This window comes from Schistocerca serialis, chromosome 3 (assembly GCF_023864345.2).
Source record: "Schistocerca serialis cubense isolate TAMUIC-IGC-003099 chromosome 3, iqSchSeri2.2, whole genome shotgun sequence".
Lineage (NCBI taxonomy): Eukaryota > Metazoa > Arthropoda > Insecta > Orthoptera > Acrididae > Schistocerca > Schistocerca serialis.
In genome coordinates this window covers 288,937,730-288,945,433 of record NC_064640.1, presented here as the reverse complement: position 1 = coordinate 288,945,433, position 7,704 = coordinate 288,937,730, and the positions used below count along the sequence as shown (strand labels likewise).

Sequence of the window (7,704 nt, the reverse complement as noted above, 5' to 3'; positions counted from 1 at the left end):
TGTGGAGCAAGACTCATCCGACCAAATGACTTTCTTCCATTGCTCCATAGTCCAAGTTTTATGGCTTCGGCATTGCTGCTCGCCCTGCAATTCCTGCGTCTGGAGTTCCCTCCGTGTTGTTTTCGTGCTGACACGGTTCGCGAGTGCGACATTCAGTTCTGACGCTGTTTTTGCATCTGTCTCTTCCTCTTATTTTTCGTCACAGTTCTCTTCAATAACATACTGTCACGCTCACTGAACACTCAGTTTCGTCTGCCTTGTGACGTAGCGGGTGTTGTTTTTCCTCTATTTGTGTATGGTGGGGCCAGGGCTCTTCGGAAAGTAAGGTCCGATCGTTCGCGAAATGGAAACCACTGTGAAAACAATTAACTACACCTTCCAGATACTTCTCTACATATATGAAGATGGTATCTGTTCTTTCGGACACGTCCGAAAAACAGATACCATCTTCATATAGTTAAGGCTAACCGGTCATTGACCTTCTTCTGTGCGGATGCACACGCACTGCCCGAACTCTTAAGAGTCTCGGTAAGATTGTCTGCCGCGAGTAATGAGTGTAATGGGCAGGGGCACTACGAATGTAGTGTGTGGACATTAAGTTGGGAATGTGGGTCTCACGGGGAGCGTGTAAGGGATAAATCCCTGCAGTCGCACTATCCTCTGTGCCCTCGGTGGCTCAGATGGATAGAGCGTCTGCCATGTAAGCAGGAGATCCCGGGTTCGAGTCTCGGTCAGGGCACACATCTTCAACTGTCCCCGTTGATGTATATCAACGCCTGTCGGCAGCTTAGGGTCTTGATTTAATTATCATTTCACTTCTCTACATAGTCGCCGCTCCGACTTAGACTTTCGTCATTCGTTGTACCATCTTTCCAATACGCTTATCATAGAAGGAAGCCGCCTGTGCTTTCCACCAGTTCTCTACGCTGGTCTACAGTTCGTTGTTTGTGCCAATCTGTTGTCGCCATAGCCAACGGTTCAAAAATGTTCAAATGTGTGTGAAATCTTATGGGACTTAACTGCTAAGGTCATCAGTCCCTAAGCTTACACACTACTTAACCTAAATTATCCTAAGGACAAACACACACACAGGACTCGAACCTCCGCCGGGATCAGCCGCACAGTCTGAGACTGCAGCCAACGGTTCATGTGGACAGAGATTAGACTAACGGGTTGCGATTTATTGGCCGTATTGTGGGTGATCAAACATATCCCATCGAAAACACTGCAGGAGCACCTTCAGTGCCCTTTCAGAGTCATGAAGAAGGAAACGCCTGACAGTTATGGTATGTGGCCTGCATGGCACCAATACATTTGTACTAACTAGAACATATATATGACGTAATCAGATTAGGGCCTTGAGGGGAAATCTCTCATCAGGCCATCATACTTGGCGGGAGACACTATTTATCCAGGTAGCTTTACGAGCTCAATGTGTGCTCGGAACTGAAAAGAGCGACGTGACGCGATCGATGAGCATACTAGTGACACTGCCCAACACATCTGTGCAAAGCCTCATCGGATTTTCACTGTGGTTTCCATTTCACGTCTGATCGGACCTTACTTTCCTAATAGCCCTCGTATAAATCTTCGATACGATGCCTGTTCAAACACCATATACTGCGGCTACCTTGGTTACAGAAGTACCCGCCATACGAGCACCAACAATTCGTCCACGTTCGAATTCACTAAGCTCCGACATAATGCACTCACAACTAAACAGTACGCTTTTCCGACAACGACTGACCCTTTCAAAGTATTGATGATATGGCCCACGTACCGTCAAATACACTCCTGGAAATGGAAAAAAGAACACATTGACACCGGTGTGTCAGGCCCACCATACTTGCTCCGGACACTGCGAGAGGGCTGTACAAGCAATGATGACACGCACGGCACAGCGGACACACCAGGAACCGCGGTGTTGGCCGTCGAATGGCGCTAGCTGCGCAGCATTTGTGCACCGCCGCCGTCAGTGTCAGCCAGTTTGCCGTGGCATACGGAGCTCCATCGCAGTCTTTAACACTGGTAGCATGCCGCGACAGCGTGGACGTGAACCGTATGTGCAGTTGACGGACTTTGAGCGAGGGCGTATAGTGGGCATGCGGGAGGCCGGGTGGACGTACCGCCGAATTGCTCAACACGTGGGGCGTGAGGTCTCCACAGTACATCGATGTTGTCGCCAGTGGTCGGCGGAAGGTGCACGTGCCCGTCGACCTGGGACCGGACCGCAGCGACGCACGGATGCACGCCAAGACCGTAGGATCCTACGCAGTGCCGTAGGGGACCGCACCGCCACTTCCCAGCAAATTAGGGACACTGTTGCTCCTGGGGTATCGGCGAGGACCATTCGCAACCGTCTCCATGAAGCTGGGCTACGGTCCCGCACACCGTTAGGCCGTCTTCCGCTCACGCCCCAACATCGTGCAGCCCGCCTCCAGTGGTGTCGCGACAGGCGTGAATGGAGGGACGAATGGAGACGTGTCGTCTTCAGCGATGAGAGTCGCTTCTGCCTTGGTGCCAATGATGGTCGTATGCGTGTTTGGCGCCGTGCAGGTGAGCGCCACAATCAGGACTGCATACGACCGAGGCACACAGGGCCAACACCCGGCATCATGGTGTGGGGAGCGATCTCCTACACTGGCCGTACACCACTGGTGATCGTCGAGGGGACACTCAATAGTGCACGGTACATCCAAACCGTCATCGAACCCATCGTTCTACCATTCCTAGACCGGCAAGGGAACTTGCTGTTCCAACAGGACAATGCACGTCCGCATGTATCCCGTGCCACCCAACGTGCTCTAGAAGGTGTAAGTCAACTACCCTGGCCAGCAAGATCTCCGGATCTGTCCCCCATTGAGCATGTTTGGGACTGGATGAAGCGTCGTCTCACGCGGTCTGCACGTCCAGCACGAACGCTGGTCCAACTGAGGCGCCAGGTGGAAATGGCATGGCAAGCCGTTCCACAGGACTACATCCAGCATCTCTACGATCGTCTCCATGGGAGAATAGCAGCCTGCATTGCTGCGAAAGGTGGATATACGCTGTACTAGTGCGGACATTGTGCATGCTCTGTTGCCTGTGTCTATGTGCCTGTGGTTCTGTCAGTGTGATCATGTGATGTATCTGACCCCAGGAATGTGTCAATAAAGTTTCCCCTTCCTGGGACAATGAATTCACGGTGTTCTTATTTCAATTTCCAGGAGTGTACAACTGCAAGACCTGCATGCGTGGCTAGTATCTGCATTTATGTTCGGGCATGTATTTCTCGTTGTGTTTTCACGTTTTTGTCCACCCCTGTAATTGCCAAATGGCGGTTGCGAGGCGCCACTGGTGTTAGTATGAAATATTGTCCTAGTTAGCACAAATGTTTTTGAAATGTAAACTTTTTGATTAAGTTCTCATCTAAATGAGTTAAAATATCACCCAGGGCCTACCGTAACAAGAGATACAATACTGTATCTGCAATTTACGTGTTGAAATTTAGTTACATGTAGAACGAGGTGCTCCACGTCTCGTCCTTATAGAAGGAAGGAACACTGCACTCATCTGTGCAGTCAGTCAGTACCAATTCTTTTAAATACCTTCAGACAGTCTTGTAATTGTTGACTACATTGCACAGTCCGCTGCTCCATTTCTTCAACCTTATCAACGAGAGAACTGCACACTTCACCTCTGAGATGACAGCAGACAGAAAAATTCCAGAGGATTACTGTCAAGAGATGTTGGAGATCACAACCTAGCCATCTTGGATAGGAGCGTTGGATGTCGTCTTGTATCAGCAGCAAAACGTGCCTGTGCCCCATCATGCATGTACCACATTCCCCAAATTTGCGTAAAGTAAGATACGACAAGGGGGAAATGTCAGCCCAGTTAGATGGGAAAAGAAGTATGTCCAATACATTTGTACTAACTAGAACATATATATGAAGTAATCAGATTGGGGCCTTGAGGCCCTCTCTTACGTCGGAACAGGATTTCAGATATATGGTATTTGTTTCATCATAGTTACCTAAGAAATAGCAGTAATTTTAATATGAGAAATGATTTGAATGTCTGTAGAGAAGATGCGAACAGACAGTACTGACTAACATCTAAAAATATAATACTGGCATAACTTCTTTTTCTGTAGCTTTCAATGATAATAACAACAATAATAAAAGGAATTTATAGGTGTACAATATATATATATATATATATATATATATATATATATATATACATTCTGATTACGAAGTTTTGGAGAATGGAAATTTAAGGAGACTGCACCAGCTAAGAACGTTGGGAAATGAGCAAGATCTGGTTGGAAAGAATGATGTAAAGGGGCAACGAGTGCATACGGGGACCATAGTAGTCATTATTGTTGCTTCAGTAAATATGTCACAAACTGTCTTTTGAAACTGGATGTGTTAGTCAGTTCTCTAATACAGTGAGATACGTTATTCCAGAGTCGGGTTCCTGCTACTGTAAATCACTTCGAGAAAGTGGCTGAGCGATGATGTGGGACAGAATAGATATTCCTCTGATGGTAACGAGCAATAGAGTGTATGGAAATCTGTAAGCTTATCTTCTCGAAGCTAGGACACATGTGCATCTGATGGTGAAACATGATCAAAGAGTCGAACGTCACAGACATAGAACACTGGCGTTCATAACCGGTTCCAGGTGCCGCGAGCTTTCCTGAGAAAGTCTTTGCAGGTTAACATCACTGTGATCAGTAACTGAAAATGTTTGTACAACAAGTATCTTTTTCTGGTCAAGAGGGAAGAGTTTTTCACATTTTTGTAGCGCATCGAGAGATGCCGATACCTTCTTGCACGGTGCAGTTACGTGCTCAGTCCAACTTTGATATTCGTCTATCTCCTAGAATCTTTTCTAAGAGGAAGATGTTAATATTTGTCCCATTTAGAATTAAAGATATGACGTACTGACGTCAGTGGGGACTCGTAACCACACTCCACAATCATCTAATTAATGGCTAGTTTGAGCCCCCCTTCTCCATCCCCTCAATTGTTTATTGGAACGTCTGTGCTTCTGTTGTCGCATACCTTCACACTTGTCTCTTCCCGCTAATAATTGTCATTCACCCCATAATAAAAAATTTATTACAATGTTTATAGATATAAATAAAAAAATTCGTGTGCTTCACGGGCTGAAACAAATATTTTCAACTAACACCGTTTAAGAGGAAGGGCTGTCAGTTTAAAGTGGTGTTGTCGTCAGCAATCGAACCATCGCTGACCTCTTCATTTCCTTTAATATCACATACAAGTATGTGTTTTCCCTTCCAGTGGTATACATAAAAATTTCGCCGAGGTTTATTAATTTTCAACTACTTTCACCGCAATTTTTCTAAATTTAACTACTTACTGATGAGTTTCCTTCACATCAAACATACAACTTACGCAGCTACAGAGTCTTATGTTTCATATGTCAAAACAAAATTAGACTTTTTAAAATTTATGTCACGCCTTTTCCGATGAAAAATACAATTATAATGAGCAGTCATATGAAAACGAGACCGATGAAAAAGACGTAAGTAAGCTGTTCATCATTTCAAAAGTAATCACCGTAGATGTTAATACATTTCTCCCCTTGTGAGAGAGGACGGTCAACGCCTTCGTTGAAATACGCTATGTGATCAAAAGTATCCAGAAACCTCCAAAAACATACTTTTTTCATATTAGGTGCATTGTGCTGCCACCTACTGCCAGGTCCTCCATATCAGCGACCTCATAGTCATTAGACATCGTGAGAGAGCAGAATGGGACGCTCCACGGAAATCACGGACTTCGAACGTGGTCAGGTGGTTGGGCGTTACTTGTGTCATATGTTTGTACGCGAGATTTCCACACTCCTAAACATCCCTAGGACCACGGTTTTCGATGTGATAGTGAAGTGGAAACGTGAAGGGACACGTACAGCACAAAAGCGCACAGGCCGACCTCGTCTGTAGACTGATAGAGCCCGCCGACAGTTGAAGTGGGTCGTAATGCATAATAGGCAGACATTTATCCAGACCACCACACAGAAATTCCAAACTGCATCAGGATCCACTGCAAGTACTGTGACAATTAGGCAGGAGGTGAGAAAACTTGGATTTCATCGTCGGGCGGCTGCTCATAAGCCACACATCACACCGGTAAATGCCAAACGACGCCTCGTTTGGTGTAAGGAGCGTAAACATTGGAAGATTTAACAGCGGAAATACGTTCTGTGGAGTGACGAATCACGGTACACAAAGTGGCGATCCTATGGCAGGGTGTGCGTATAGCGAATGCCCGGTGAACGCCATCTGCCAGCGTGTGTAGCGCCAGCAGTAAAATTCGGAGGCGGAAGTGTTATGGCCTGGTCGTGTTTTTCATGGAGGGTGCTTGCACCCCTTGTCGTTTTGCTTAGCACTATCACAGCACATGCCAACATTAATGTTTTAAGCACCTCTTGCTTCCCACTGTTGAAGAACAATTCGGGGATGGCAATTGCATCTTTCAACACGATCGGGCGCCTGTTCATAATACACGGCCTGTGGCGTAGTGATTACACGACAATAACATCCCTGTAATGGACTGGCCAGCACAGAGTTCTGATCTGAATCCTATGGAACACTTTTGGGATGTTTTGGAACGCCGACTTCGTGCCAGGCCTCACCGACCGACGTCGATACTTCTCCTCAGAGCAGCACTCCGTGAAGAATGGGATGCCATTCCCCAAGAAACCTTCCAGCACCTAACTGAACGTATGCCTGCGAGAGTGGAAGCTTTCATCAACGCCAAGGGTAGGCCAACACCATATTTAATTCCAGCATTACCGATGGAGGGCGCCATGAACTTGTAAGTCATTTTCAGCCAGGTGTCCGGATACTTTTGATCACATACTGTATGTTTGCGGTTGCCTATGGAACTAGATTCTATGCAGGCTTGCACCATTTCTTTCGAGACAAATCGATGGCCACAAATGTCTTTCTTCAGGACTCCAAAAACACGAAAATTTCATGGGGAGACGTGAGAACTGTGTGGAGGCTGTGTAAGGGCTTCCCAGCAAAACTTCTGCAGTGCAGTTGGCGCTCATGTTGCCAAGATTGTTTCGAATACGCTGCAGAAATTTCCCTGGGAAGCCCTTACACAGCCTCAATACAGTTGTACTAGGTGTTTGTGCTGACCTCTGCATTTCATCATCATCATCACCATTCGTGAAAGTGGCTAGATTGGATTGTGTACAAACTGGACTGTATCAAAATTGGGAATTTGTACGGGCGCTGATGACCGCGCAGTTGAGCACCCTACAAACCAAACATCATCATCATAATACAGTCGCGATGTCGCCATGCGATTTCCATATTTCTGGATCCCTGAAGAAAGACATTAGTGGTCATCGATTTGTTTCGAAAGAAGAGGTGCACGCCTTCGTAAAATCAAGTTGCGTAGACAACCGCAAACATTTTTCCATGAAGACGTTGGCCGTCGTGTCTCACAGTGGGATAAATGTGTTAAGAGTTATAGCGGTTACTCTTCAAATAATGCACAGTTTATTTGCGTTTTTTCCATGTGTCTCGTTTTCATTTGACTGCCCCTTATATTTCTGATTATAGAACTAAAAAGTCACGTTATTAAACTAAAAAAGAAACAGAAATTTTATGTTTTCTTCGTCCCATTTTGTTTAATATCGCATTCCTATTGAAGCTAGAAAAATGAAGGTCTGTTT

General features: G+C 46.0%; 1 non-coding gene across 1 annotated transcript; it reads left to right on the top strand.

Moving 5' to 3' along the window:
* Positions 1 to 664: 664 nt before the first annotated feature.
* On the top strand, positions 665 to 739 carry Trnat-ugu (transfer RNA threonine (anticodon UGU)). The gene has a single exon. It is a non-coding gene; the product is annotated as a tRNA-Thr (tRNA).
* The last annotated feature ends 6,965 nt before the right edge of the window (positions 740 to 7,704 follow it).